Source organism: Cherax quadricarinatus, chromosome 7, assembly GCF_038502225.1.
Source record: "Cherax quadricarinatus isolate ZL_2023a chromosome 7, ASM3850222v1, whole genome shotgun sequence".
Lineage (NCBI taxonomy): Eukaryota > Metazoa > Arthropoda > Malacostraca > Decapoda > Parastacidae > Cherax > Cherax quadricarinatus.
In genome coordinates this window covers 15,523,131-15,538,560 of record NC_091298.1, presented here as the reverse complement: position 1 = coordinate 15,538,560, position 15,430 = coordinate 15,523,131, and the positions used below count along the sequence as shown (strand labels likewise).

Here is a 15,430-nt window from a genome sequence, read left to right as displayed (position 1 = left end):
GCAAAGTCATGAAGATTGGGGAAAGGTAAAGAAGACCGCAGACACAATATAGTTTAGATGGCCAAAGACTGCAAACCTCACTCAAGGAAAAAGATCTGGGGGTGAGTATAACACCGAGCATATCTCCTGAGGCGCACATCAATCAGATAACTGCTGCAGCATACGGGCGCCTGGCAAACCTACGGATAGCGTTCCGATACCTCAGTAAGGATTCGTTCAAGACTCTGTATGCCATTTACGTCAGGCCCATACTGGAGTATGCAGCACCAGTTTGGAATCCACACCTAGTCAAGCACGTCAAGAAATTAGAGAAAGTGCAAAGGTTTGCAACAAGACTAGTCCCAGAGCTACGGGGATTGTCCTACGAAGAAAGATTGAGGGAAATCGGCCTGACGACACTGAAGGACAGAAGGGTCAGGGGAGACATGATAACGACATATAAAATACTGCGCGGAATAGATAAGGTGGACAAAGACGGGATGTTCCAGAGAAGGGACACAGACACAAGAGGTCACAATTGGAAGTTGAAGACTCAGATGAATCAAAGGGATGTTAGGAAGTATTTCTTCAGTCATAGAGTAGTCAGGCCGTGGAATAGCCTAGAAAGTGACGTAGTGGAGGCGGGAACCATACATAGTTTTAAGGCGAGGTATGATAAAGCTCATGGGGTAGGGAGAGAGAGGACCTAGTAGCAATCAGCAAAGAGGCGGGGCCAGGAGCTATGACTCAACCCCTGCAACCACAATTAGGTGAGTACAATTAGGTGAGTACAAATAGGTGAATACACACACACACACACACACACACAAACTTTGCAGGGGGAGAGATGACCTAGTAGCACTCAGTGAAGAGGCGGGGCCAGGAGCTGAGCCTCGACACCTGCAACCACAATTAGGTGAGTACAATTAGGTGAGTACACACACACACACACACACACACACACACACACACATACATACGCGCCAGTTTGCAACCCACACCTGGTCAAGCATGTCAAGAAATTAGAGAAAGTGCAAAGGTTTGCAACAAGGCTAGTTCCAAAGTTCAGGGAAATGTTCTACGAAGAAAGGTTGAGGGAAATCGACCTGACGACACTGGAGGACAGGAGGGTCAGGGGAGACATGATATTGACATACAAAATACTGCGCGGAATAGATAAGGCGGACAGAGACAGAATGTTCCAGAGAGGGGACACAGAAACAAGGGGTCACAATTGGAAGCTGAAGACTCAGATGAGTCAAAGGGATGTTAGGAATTATTTCTTCAGTCATAGAGTTGTCAGGAAGTGGAATAGTCTGAAAAGTGATGTAGTGGAGGCAGGAACCATACATAGCCTTAAGACGAGGTATGACAAAGCTCAGGGAGCAGAGAGAGAGAGAGGACCTATTAGCGATCAGTGAAGAGGCGGGACCACAATTAGGTGAATTAGGTGAGTACACACACAGAGGGTACAGAGGGGGTGGAGGAGTGGCACGCTGGTCAAAAACTGAAGGGATTTTGATGAGATGGAGAGAGGAGACAGTGGAGAAACAGGAGATTACGTAGTAGGAACGCTTCAGTCTGGAGGTCCCAAGGTGGTAATTGCAGTGATGTATAACTCACCACAGAACAGCAGGAGGCCAAGGCAAGAGTATGATGAGAGTAATAGAGCGATGGTTGACACACTGGCTGAAGTGGCAAGAAGGGCTCATGCGAGCAGGGCAAAGCTGCTGATCATGGGTGACTTCAACCACAAGGAAATCGATTGGGAGAACTTGGAGCCTCATGGGGGCCAAGAAACGTGGAGGGCTAAGATGATGGAGGTGGTATTGGAAAACTTCATGTACTAACACATAAGGGACACTACCAGAGACAGAGGAGAGGATGAACCAGCGAGACTGAGATACTGAGGACATCACATATGAAAGAGACCTTAGGGCCAGCGATCATGTGATTTTAAGATTCGAATACACAGTAGAGTTAAAAGTGGAGGGGGGAACAGGAAGAGCCGGACGAATGAAGCCAAACTACAAGAAGGGGGACTACGCGGGAGTGAAGAACTTCCTGAACGGGGTTCAGTGGGACAGAGAACTGGCAGGGAAGTCAGTAAACGAGATGATGGAATGTATGACAACAATATTCAAGGAGGCTGAGGAGAGGTTCGCACCCAAGGGTAACAGGAATGATGAAAAAGCCAGGATGAGCCCGTGGTTCACCCAAAGGTGCAGGGAGGCCAAAACCAAGTGTGCTAGGGAATGGAAGAAGTATAGAAGGCAAAGGACCCAGGAGAATCAGGAGAGCAGTCGTAGAGCCAGAAATGACTATGCACAGGTAAGAGAGGCTCAACGGCAATTTGAAAATGACATAGCAGCGAAAGTCAAATCTGATCCGAAGCTGTTGTACAGCCACATCACCAGGAAAACAACAGTCAAGGACCAGGTAATCAGGCTAAGGAAGGAAGGAGGAGAGATCACAAGAAACGACCGCGAAGTATGTGAGGAGCTCAACATGAGATTCAAAAAAGTGCTCACAGAGGAGACATAAGGGACTCCAGAAAGACGAAGAGGTGGGGTAGACCACCAAGTGTTGGGCACAATACATACAACCGAGGAAGAAGTGAAGAGGCTTCTGAGCGAGCTAGACACCTCAAAGGCGATGGGGCCGGATAACATCTCTCCATGGGTCCTGAGAGAGGGTGCAGAGGCACTATGTGTACCCCTAACAACAATATTTAACACATCTATCGAAACAGGGAGATTACTTGAGGTATGGAAGACAGCAAACGTAGTCCCTGTTTTTAAAAAAAATAGACAGACAAGAAGCACTAAACTATAGCTCAGTATCACTGACATTTATAGTATGCAAAGTCGTGGAGAAGAGTATCAGAAGAGTGGTGGAACACCTAGAAAGAAATGAGCTTAACAACAGCCAACACGGTTTCAAGGACGGGAAATTCTGTGTCACAACCCTACCGGAGTTATATGACAGGATGACAGCAGTAAGACAAGAGAGAGAGGGGTGGGTAGATTGCATTTTCTTGGACTGTAAGAAGGCGTTTGACACAGTTCCACACAAGAGATTAGTGCAAAAACTGGAGAACCAAGCGGGGATAACAGGGAAGGCACTACAATGGATCAGGGAATACCTGTCAGGAAGACAGCAGCGAGTCATGGTACGCGACGAGGTGTCAGAGTGGGCACCTGTGATGAGTGGGGTTCCACAGGGGTAAGTCCTAGGACCAGTCCTAGGACCTAGGACTGGTATTTGTGAACATGACAGAAAGGATAGACTACGAAGTGTCCCTATTTGCAGATGATGTGAAGTTGATGAGAAGAGGACCAGGAAGAACTACAAAGGGATCTGGACAGGCTGCAGGCCTGGTCCAGCAATTGACTCCTGGAGTTCAACCCCAGTAAGTGCAAAGTCATGAAGATTGGGGAAGGGGAAAGAAGACCACAGACGGAGTACAGTCTAGGGAGCCAGAGACTACAAACCTCACTCAAGGAAAAAGATCTTGGGGTGAGTATAACACCAGGCACATCTGAGGCACATATCAACCAAATAACTGCTGCAGCATATGGGCGCCTAGCAAACCTAAGAACAGCATTCCGCCATCTTAATAAGGAATCGTTCAGGACCCTGTACACTGTGTGCATTAGGCCCATACTGGAATCTGCGGCACCAGTTTGGAACCCACATCTAGCCAAGCACGTAAAGAAACTAGAGAAAGTGCAAAAGTTTGCAACAAGACTAGTCCCGGAGCTAAGGGGGTATGTCCTACGAGGAGAGGTTAAGGGAAATCGACCTGACGACAGTGGAGGACAGGAGAGATAGGGAAGACATAATAACGGCATATAAAATACTAAGAGGAATAGACAAGGTGAACAGAGACAGAATGTTCCAGAGATGGGACATAGCAACAAGGGGACACAGTTGGAAGATGAAGACACAGTTGAATCACAGGGATGCTAGGAAGCATTTCTTCAGTCACAGAGTAGTCAGGAAGTCTGATAGTTTGGGAAGCGATGTAGTGGAGGCAGGATACATTCATAGCTTTAAGCGGAGGTATGATGAAGCTCATGGTGCAGGGAGAGTGACCCAGTAGCGGCCAGTGAAGAGGTGGGGCCAGGAGCTATGAATCGACCCCTGCAACCACAACTAGATGAGTACACACACATACACATCAAGAAAGAAATGTCACCAGAGCAGTTTCTCAACCACAATGGGACAGATCACAAGGAAGGAGAGACGGGACATACAGATCAGTAACCCTCTTGCAGTACCAGGATACCACCAACAACCCCGCACCCTCATCCTCTCCCTCCCTTACAATTCCGATACAATTTATCACAGCACTCCACCTCGACTCCCCCCAATACCTACAATCTTTTCAACTACACACCACACATTGTACCTTGAAAAATATACAATAAACAGAAAAGTCACTTAAACTGTGCACTACAATACTGACAAACTTTTGAGAAAGTTTAAAAATGAGATTAATATAAAATGTCAAAATGATATCCTAATAAACATTAGACCTAAATTTTAATAAGTACAACAAAAAGAAAAAAATCAGTAGAAAACATTAAAAATACACGAAACTTAATACACGACACAGTTAAGAAATATAGATTACTAAAAGACTAGGGGTACCGTAAATGCTTTCGTTGGCAATCATCAGAAAAGAGATATACAACTACATGTAAAATGACTTGAGGAAAGTAGTGGAATAATTAACATTACATCGTAAGAGATATCGCTAATATTTTGAAGACCTGAAAAGGGCCTCCATTCCAGTGAGACGAAAAATTTGCGTTATTTCTTAGTAAAGTCTAGTCTAGTGCAGCTAACAAGAGAACTAAGAAAATATCACAAATTCAAAATGTATAAGAACAGACCATATTAAATATTAAGTCGGACTGTGCTCGTTTAGAAGATAGTTTTCAGTGGTTGTGGCAGGCACTGTTACAATATTCTACACTAAGTTAATTGAAGCTGTTAACTACGAGCATATATGCACTGCTGTAATTATTGGGATAATCACAAATAGGTAATTATACATACATATAACAGATGCTTTTATAATTGCCGGAAGTAACTGCATGGGTAACTTCTCATTACAGACCAGCCAGCATTGTTTAGCGGTCTTCTAGTTAGGACACATTAATGTAATGGACTTCGTATTTTGCCTCCCAGATAATAACACGCTGCCGTTGACACAACACACACAAGAAACTATATCTTGTTAGGTTGAAGAATACGTATTCAACTAATGAGACTGTATTGTGGTAATGTTTCGTTGTCCAGGAGCTTTGTCAACCCAACTTGCCACAATAAAGTGTTACATTAGTTGCACATGTGTTCTTATAAGTAACATATTGTCGGTAATTCTACCAAGATACATCTTGTTTGACAGTAACAGACGTAGAGTCCAACTTTAACTAGGGGACATCGTGGGTTTTCCACTCTTCGTATTATAGCAATCCTTTGTATGTACGATACTTTACGTTAGATTAAGTCAGTTTAGGTTAGGTTGGGCAAAGTTAGGCTACGCTAAACTAGGTTTGACTAAGTTAAGTTGAGATTAGAATAATTGGGTTATGTTAGGCTAGATAATGTTGGGTTAACGCAAATTAACTAGTTGTAACAACGGAAAAAAAAACTTAATCCGTGATTATGTTCTCAGGATTTAATTAGTCGATCCAAACATCGGGAAAAAAAATGTGAAACAGCGATAACTTTGCTTTTTCTTGACTGTCTTTAATTCGCTTATTCGGTTCTTTGTCAAAGAGAGTGCTTTAATTTTGAATTGTATTCTCAGTTCAACAGCATAGATCAACAGGACACCGTTCGAATAACAATGGGTAGGACCCAAGTTTAATCCGTGGGCTACTTGAGACTTACGGACCAATCTTACAGTTGCTGCCACTGTTCACTGAACAAGTGAACAGGTCTAGACTCTGTCCTGGCGAATATTATAACAATCTAGAAGTAAATGGGTACCTAGGAGTTAGTCGCTGTCACAGTACACAAACGAGGCAATACCTGCAAGGTGTTGACGTACAAATTCAAATTCAAATTCAAATTCAAAGTTTATTCTCTATAAAGATTACAATGTTGAATTTACAGAATTTGGTTGTTGTGTGGTTTACATGTAGTTAAATAATGATTACAGAGTGTACCACTAGAACGCCTAGCATGGCTAGGCATTTCGGGCAGACTTAGTTTAATTCTTTATTTTAAAATATTACAAATTATGAGGTAAGTTGGTTTTATGGCTAAGTGACTAAATACTAGTTTGTGAGTTTAGCAATGTGAATGCTTTTGTTTTGGCACAGTACATAGTTTCAGTATTGGAGTATCATAGGATTCATTATTTTAAGATTGAGATTAAAATTTCTGTTTATGGTCAAATGGGTGAGTGAGTGTAAGTGTGAACCACCAGGTGGTATTCGTGTAGTTAGTTGATGGGGTGTATCAAGGAGATAAGATGTTTTCTAATGGTAGTTTTGAAGGTGATGAATGTGTCTGCAGTTCTAGAGTTCTCAGGTAGGGTGTTCCAGATTTTAGGGCCTTTGACATACATTGAAGTTTTGTAAAGGTTTAGTCGGACACGGGGAATGTCGTAGACATGTTTGTGTCTGGTGTTATGCCTGTGGGTTCTGTCACAACTATCAAGAAAGCGTTTTAGGTCAAGGTTGATATTGGAGTTTAAGGTCCTGTAGATGTAGATTGCACAGTAGTAAGTGTGGATGTACTGAACAGGGAGTAAGTTTAGATCTATGAAGAGTGGGGGGGTGTGTTGCCAGGGATGGGATTTAGTGATTATTCTTACTGCAGCTTTTTGTTGGGTTATTATTGGCTTTAGGTGTGTTGCTGCAGTTGATCCCCAAGCACAAATAGCATAGGTGAGGTATGGATATATAAGTGAATGGTATAGTGTGATAAGGGCAGTTTGCGGCACGTACTATCGTATCTTGGAGAGGATCCCAACCGTTTTGGATACTTTTTTGGTTATGTGTTGGATATGGGTGCTGAAATTCAGGTTGTTGTCAAGGTATAGGCCTAGGAATTTGCCCTCATTATGTCTGGTAATTAGAGTGTTGTCGATCTTAATGTTAATTTGTGCATCTCCTGTTCTGCTACCAAACATAATATAGTAAGTTTTGTCAGTGTTAAGCGTAAGTTTATTGGCTGTCATCCAAGTCGATATTTTGATCAGCTCCTCGTTAACAATGGTGTTGAGGGTGGCAAGATTAGGGTGAGAGATGACATAAGTTGTGTCGTCAGCAAAGAGAATGGGTTTCAGGTGTTGGGATACGTTTGGAAGATCATTGATGTATATGAGGAAGAGCAGGGGACCAAGGACACTTCCCTGCGGAACTCCAGTATCAAGTGGCCGTGTTGTTGATGCTGTGTCTTAAATGGTGACATACTAATACCTATTAGTAAGGTAAGATTTGAAATAAGCAAGCGCATGGCCTCTTATACCGTAATGGTCAAGTTTGTGGAGTAGGATGTCGTGGTCTACTGCGTCAAAAGCTTTTCTTAGGTCAATAAAAATTCCTAGTGGATATTCCTTATTTTCCAATGCTGTGTAAAGCAGATCTAGCATTTTTATGATTGCATCATTAGTGCTTTTATTTTTCCTGAATCCAAATTGGCAGGGGTTGAGTATGTTTTGTGTTGTTATAAATGAATATAGTCTCCTGTGCATGAGTTTCTCAAAGATTTTGGATAGCAATGGTAAGTTTGATATTGGCCTATAGTTGTTTAAGTCTGTTGGGTCACCACCTTTATGTATTGGTGTAACCCTTGCCATCTTGAGTAGTTTCGGGAAGGTGCTAGTTTCTAGTGACTTGTTAAAAAGTAATGAAATAGCATGCGAAAGGATATGGGCTGCTCGCTTGTACAGTAATGGTGGGACATTAGACAGATTCCCTGAGTTGTTTTTAAGTGACTTTATAATCTCGGTGACTTCCGAGGGCTCAGTTGGTGCAAGATAGAAGGAATTTGGGAAATTCCCATCTAGGTAGTCCCTGGCATGGGCATTGGTATGTGGGATTTTATTGGCGAGATTAGATCCTATGGTTGAGAAGAAGTCGTTTATCTTGTTAGCTGTGTCAGTGGGATGTAGTGGTGTTTCATTAGGTTTAGTTAGGACAATATTCTTGTTTTTTTTCAGTTTGTGGGTCCCTAGAATCTGAGAGAGTGTTTTCCAGGTCTTTTTTATATCTCCTCTAGTGTCTGTGAATCTACTGGAGTAGTATAGTTGTTTGGCTTTCTTTATTACTTTGGTGAGAACTGATGAATAGTGTTTAAGAATATCTTTGTGTATTAAGCCCTGTCTATATTGCTTTTCATATTGGTGTTTCTTGTCAATGGATTTCAGAATGGTACTGGTTAGCCATGGGCAACCAAGCCATTTGTTTGTGATCTGTTTCGTTTTTATAGGACAATGTTTGTTGTATAGTCTAAGTAATTTGTTAAGAAAAATGTCTGTCCAGTCATCAATACCATTGGCCTTGGAGAATTCTGTAGGCCAGTCAACAATCTCTAGGTCAGCTGTGAACTTCCTTATTGAGGCCTCGTCATGGAGTCTAAATGAGACTTTGTTGAATTCAAGTGGTGGTTTACTAATGTTTGTCAGGAGGAAGGTAGGGAAGTGGTCTGTAGTGCTATCTGTGATTATCCCTGATTTAAGGGGGGCTAGTATATTGGTCCATATGTGGTCTATTATGGTTGCACTTGTCTCAGTGAGCCTGGTTGGTTTAGTTATTGTTGGTATGAGAAGTGTGTTGTTCATATTGTTGATGAAATCAGTTACAGGCTGATCATCTAGTAAGCCAAGGTTGATGTTGAAGTCTCCAGCTAAGAGAAGGTGGTGCTTATTCATTTGTCTGTTTGTTATTAGTGACTTTAATTTCTCACTGAAATTTGGGATGTTTGTGTGAGGTATCCGGTAAATGGCACCGATTGTTATAGGTGTCTTAAGGTTTTTTACAGTAAAATTAGCAAAAATGTATTCCCCATATTCATCACTAAAGCAAGTGGTGCTAATACAAGATAATTGGTTAGAGTAATAAATTGCAATACCACCCCCAACTTGGTTTGGTCTGCAGTTGTGAATTGCTGTGTATCCTGGTAGAGGGTAGATATCTATTGTGTCCTGCTTAAGCCAGGTCTCAGTAAGAATAATGCAGGAGAAGGGTGTCTTTAGTGATTCAAGGAGTGCCAGGAGGTCATCTTAGTGTTTGCTTAAGGACCTGATGTTGTAGTTAAGTACTGATAGACTTTTAGCATTGTTTAGGATAGTGCTGGCTTGTGTTGCTGTGTAATAAAGGCATTTACTTTCCAATAGGTTTTGATTGGGTGTCAGATTATGGAGGTTTAGATCAGGGTCAACGTAATCAATCATCTTCTAGGTTTAAATTATGGTTATTTATATCCTGAGTTGTGTGTTGAGTTCTAGTACTGATATCTGTAGTGGTGGGAAGTTTGGATAAGTATATAGCTAGAGTATTTTGGTCATATAGAGTATAGTCACTACTACACATAATGAAGTTGATGTTGTCTATGTGTTGTGCTGGAACGAACTAAAGTACAACTAGGTATAAACTAGTAATATAAAAATACAAATTTAAAATAGAACAAGACTCTCACTTGTAATTGCACTAAGGTCTAATATAATGACTTTTGTGGAGTCTATGTTTTGAGCTAGAATGAGCTATAGTACAACTAGATTTAATCTAATAATATAAAAATACAAATTAAAAATAGCACCAGTCTCTCACTAGTAATTGCACTATGGTCTAATATAATGAATTTGGTATTGACTATAGTACAACTGAGTTTAATCTAATAATATAAAAAAGGCACAAGACTCTCAATTGTAATTGCACTAAGGTCTTATATAAGTTGTTTACAAGAATTAGAGTATAACTAGATTTAAATTGACAGGATAAAATACACAAGTTAAGGTAGCAAAAGAATAATAATAAAAAAAATTATAAAAATAAAAATGGCAATGACTTGGTTATAATATGCTAGTAAGATGGTAGACAGGATAATATAAAAGTTGTAGTTGAAAATACTAGTTTAAAAAAAGTATAGAATAAAATGGTCAATAAAAGAAGTTTACAATAAGTTTGATCAATATAGTTTAAAGCAAAATTGGGCAATAATAGGGATTTTAGAATAAAATTGGGCAATTGAGTATTTCTTAAAGTGAGGTAGAATTATTGAGGACAAGTTATGGCTAGTTTATAATAAAATAAGATGGAACTGTGATGCGGTAAGTTGTAAAAAAAGGAGATAGATTCTGTAGATATTAAACAAATTAAGACTATGAGGTAGAATGGTCGTTGAATACAACAATGACAATCAAAAGTAGTTGGGGTATTAGAATTTTAGGGGGGCACAAATTTATGACAATATAACACTAACTGTGGACTGTGGGTATTATCTGCACTTTAATCTGATTCTGTTAGTCCAGCCTCACTCAGGAATGTTTTAAGGTCATGTTCTGTAGAGATGAAGTATCTCTTCCCAGTGGGCTGTTTCCTAACTGCGATTTTTCCATCCCTCACAAAGCACTGGTGGATTTTTTGGGCATAGCGTAATTTTCTTAGCCGATAAAGAAGGTTTTGTCTTGTTTTGGTAAGGCACTCATTGACGTAAACATCAGTTTTCATAGAAATAGATGTTTTTAGTAGGTTGTTTCTTTGTAGGCTAGTTTGGAATTTTAACAGCACTGTTTTTTTACCTGCTTGGTAGCCCATCAGTTTGCAATCCTTTAGGTCATCACTACGTATGTTAAGGCGAAGGTGGTCCTTGATAAGCTGTAGGGTGGTCTCCATGCAGGTCTCTTGGGTGACTGTGGCTGGGAGATGTTTGCTGTTAATTACAACAGCGTCAGATAGCTTTTGTTGGTCATTATGGTCTTGGAAGTTGGTTATGACATTGGCAAGTTGTTGGTCCACTCTTGATCTTTCCTCTGTAATGTTGGTAGTAAGTAGGGTGACTTGGTCTTTTAGAGTGTTGATAGTGTCTAGGGACTGGGTGTGGGTGTTGCTTTGTTGTTCCAGAGTGTCTAGTTTATGTTCTAGAGCAGTGATCTTGTTGAGGTAATCTGCATTGCTAGCTTTTAGTTCCTGCATTTCTTGAGTTAGTTTGGTGATCGTTTGGTTCTGAATCGTAAGGAGTTTAGCTATTTCTGGGTCGGTAATCTTCTTTACATCAAATACTGGGAAGGAGTTATCTTGGACTGTGGCAGCAGCCATGTTTGTTGTTGTCTGTCGTGTGTTGTGGTGGTGCCGGTGGGTGATGAGGGTTGTGTCCTGGCTGGCAGTACCACAAGTTTTCCTCGTGTTTTTACTGCTCTCACCTTTGATGTTAGGAGTCCTTAGCTGGTTACTGGATCTTCTTTTATTGCTCTGACCCTTGTCCATTGGCTGTGGCCAGTATTAGCGCTTGATTCGTAATTGTCCACTTATTGAGGAATGCAGAGACAGTATAATAACCTATGTGACATGTCAAGATATCTTATTAATGAAAATAAGATACCAGATATAATAAGCAAATTTCCTAAATTTGCTTGTAGTAGATAAATGAACTGTAGATATGTAGATATAAATCCATATGTACATCTGTTAACCCTTTTGGGGCCTAGTTCCTAGGCCTTTTGTGTATCCATATGCTCTTGCGCTACCGTCCACAGGATGGATATGGGATGCACAATAAACTAGCCACTTCGGTGGCAAAATCTAATCTAATTCGAAATCGTAAAACTACACCGCTGTAAAATATGTTACTGAATTATCAAGCTGCGTTCGAGCCTCGCTGCTTGCCGTTGTCACTAGTGAGGTTAACGGTGGAGACGTGATCACTAGTACGTGCATGTATATATATGATAAGATGTGATCCTGCGCCTCATTCATCCATGTCTGTCTCTATTACAGCTTACGTCTGCGGCTCCGTCTTCCGTGTCGCTTGGCTTACAACAACTCCATCTGTATTGCTAGGCTTAAGACTCCATAATCCGCATTGTTGAGCTACGAGAACTCCATCATCCGTGTTGCTAGGCTTACAACAACTTCCCAGTCATCGGTTAGGTTAAGCTGACTGCGTGTTGTTCATCGGTGCGGGTATCGTTTGTTGACCGTTCTTGCCGATGAGAACACGTGGGAAGCTCAAATTCGCTAGCATTCTCCCAATCTAATTTTGACCCACATTACTCTTACGTTATGACAACACACATTATGAAATCAATTAGTGGATTTCTGGAGTATTTGTGGGCTACCACCCTCTATGTTAATACAGAGATGTTGGCTGTGTAGATAGGAGAAAGAGTAATTGTTTTCACTTCGTCCCAACAGCCGGAGGTTGGACTTTGATTTGCAGATCGACCCAACAGCGGGAGGTTTTTGTTGCCTTCGAGGTCATGGCGTAATTGCGTACGTGATGCTCTTGCTAATATGACACTACCTGAATTGTGTGACAGTTATTGAAAAGACGTGCTGTGGCAAAGGTCATGAGACGGTCAATTATTACAGTAAGTTTGGTACCGTACAGTCAGGGTGTTGCGCCCACTGTACTTTGATGATGTCTGACATTATATAGTCATGTGTTGGACACCATATAATCATCGTACTATACAACCATAGTGTGTGTGGCACCGATCAATTATATGTTGGATATCATATAATCATCGTACTATACAACCATAGTGTCTAGTACTGGACAATAACCTTAGCACCTCTCATGACCACACATCTGCACTAGACTTGACTTAAGGTGCATTGTTTTTAACTGTAGTTTACTTGTTGATGGATCCGGTCACTTCAGGTTTCCTGACTGTGGTTATACCTACATTCCTATCTGATAATTAATTAAAGATCGTTGTATTTTTTGAACAGTTTCGACTGCATATTTTGGTCAAGGTAGATCTTGCTTCCACATAATGCCACAAATACATATACACGGGATGAACTTCCCACATGGTGTAACCTTCACCAGCTCGATGTGAATTTCACAAAGACGGTGTGAACTTCATAGACAAGGTGTGAACTTCACAAAGACGGTGTGAACTTCACAAACACGGTGTGAACTTCCCACAAACGGTGTGAATTATCCAAATAGATGGCGTCGTATGAACTTGGTTGGACACTCGTCATTAAAGTCTTCTGCTGGAACAAAGTCCTGGAGACTACAGTTAGGTAGCGTGTCTGTCTAGCTAATAACTGATGGAGGATCGAGCTTCCACTACTCTTTGCCCTGAAAGACACACGGGTTTAGCTCTAGGCAGTAAAGAATAAAAAATCCACTTCGTACAGTCCCTTCACTGACAACAGCTAAAAAGTGAATCATCAGTTCCGTTTTTAGACTATTTGGAATAATAGCACAATGATAAGCTTTGAAACGTAATCTGGCTATAATCAGACTTCATTAATATTATTAACAAATAGTGCCATACAGGAAACAACCATATTTATATAACTACAAATTCAAGTATTATGCTGCAGTCCTAAATCTCTTGAACGTGAGTTTGTCGTCTGAAGGTTCATACGCACTCGACTTCTGCCTCACAGTGATAAACCTGAACTGAAAGTAATACCAATGGCATTACTGCAGATTAGTATTGTTTTTAACACAATAACCATTTTCCAACTAAATCAATATGACCCAGAGAACTAAAATATATTTATCAAATTATTTATTCCCTAGTTGTGTACGGACATCCCAGTTTAAATTCGAGCCGTAACATTCCTCACTCTTCCTTCAGGGTGCAGGCACTGAACTTCCCACCTCCAAAACTTAAGTCCAGTTATCCGGTTTCCATGAATCTAACAACACCTCTACTTCCATCATTCTTATCTATCTAATAGGCTCCCACGTGTCTGTTAGATCATATACCTCATAAAACCTCCTTCACACCCTCTAATTCTTCCTGGAACGTCTCACCATCTATCTACCTCAAATTTATTCACCATCTTCCCAGCCTCTTTAAATAACCAACACAGAACAGTTTTTTTCTGAATGTTATCTAATTGTAAATTAAAAATAGCGAAGGTTTTTATCATCTCAACCTAAAAAAAAAAAAAATATTGTATAAATTGAGCTAATGGATGCCGCTTATGCACAGACGAGAAATTACTTGTAAGGTTCTTTCACACTAGTATAAAAAAAATCCACCAGGAGTCACCTGCACGGTCGATGAAGCAACCACACTGATGTGCTTCACAGGTACATTGTTGTCTTGTGAAGGATTGTTGTTAGAACACACTTATTTGATTATACATTTCTATTTACAGGCTAAGAACTGTTATCCTACCTCAGCTCATTTTAAATCTCAGCCCAATTTAATTTATATTGCCCTAAAGTATGCCAAACCACAACAGTTGACGAATACCCGTTAGGCAAACATTATTATTATTATTATTATTATTATTATTATTATTATTATTATTTTTATTATTATTATTATTATTATTATTATTATTATTATTATTATTATTATTAATATCCTATTCAAGGAAAAGCACTCAACACGTAAGGGTCATAATTGCCCGGGAAATGGGAGACAATAAGGTTTGGTCCGAGGAAGGGGTGGATAGCTCCAATTATTTGCATCAAGAATCCTTCACTAATATCAAGGAACCTCTTCCCCATTAAAGTATAGATGAACCATGGTATTAGGCGTAAGGAGACCAGCTGGGGTCTTTTCAGCTGTGACTAATGCTCCACCACTAGGCTACAGGTCACTCATCAAAACAACATTAGTTTTCCAAACAGAATCCTTGAAAGTAACTTCTCACATAATATCACACTCAGTTTAATATCTTTATTGTGCACCCCATACCCATCCTGTGGGTATTACAGAGGTACATAATGGGTCCAGGGACTGGGCCTCAAAGTTTTGATAGCTGAACAAGGCACAAAGGCAATGAACTCCAGGTAGATCTGGTCACAATCATGAACAAGTTAACAAGGTAATAAATCTAGGTAGATCTGGTCACAATCATGACCAAATTAACAAGGTAATAAAATCTAGGTAGGTCTGGTCACAATCATGAACAAGTTAACAAGGTAATAAAATCTAGGTAGATCTGGTCACAATCATGACCAAGTTACAATGTAATGAACTCCAGGTAGATTCATCTTAGCGAAGTCTCATATAGTTGCACATCAGCCAGGCGTGTAAACCAGCGTCATGCTCTGTTAAGACAATCTCACGCACTTCATGGGTGACGAAGCTCTTCAATTCCATGTACGAAAAATACTTAATTAACTAGGTAAGCTGAATCATTCTTTCTTGCCTAATATAAAAATTGCCAATATTACCGTGAGGTAGTTTCGATGTATCAGAGAGAATAACCCACGAAATTGCCACTTGATAAAGTTATTATTATTACTTGAATTAAGCACGCATCAGTCTCGTACGTGAATG

The 15,430-nt window shown here is 40.5% G+C and overlaps 1 protein-coding gene across 3 annotated transcripts in view; it reads left to right on the top strand.

Moving 5' to 3' along the window:
• Nucleotides 1-15,430, top strand: part of LOC128690637 (enolase-phosphatase E1-like) — a 64,251-nt gene that overhangs the window by 34,247 nt on the left and 14,574 nt on the right. The window contains exon 1 of one of the 3 annotated variants that reach the window (XM_053779371.2): nucleotides 15,111-15,275. The exons of the other annotated variants lie outside the window; for them this stretch is intronic. The gene's annotated coding sequence lies outside the window, so the exon portion shown is untranslated. Of the gene's footprint in view, nucleotides 1-15,110; nucleotides 15,276-15,430 lie in introns of those variants that run through there. 3 annotated transcript variants of the gene reach the window in all.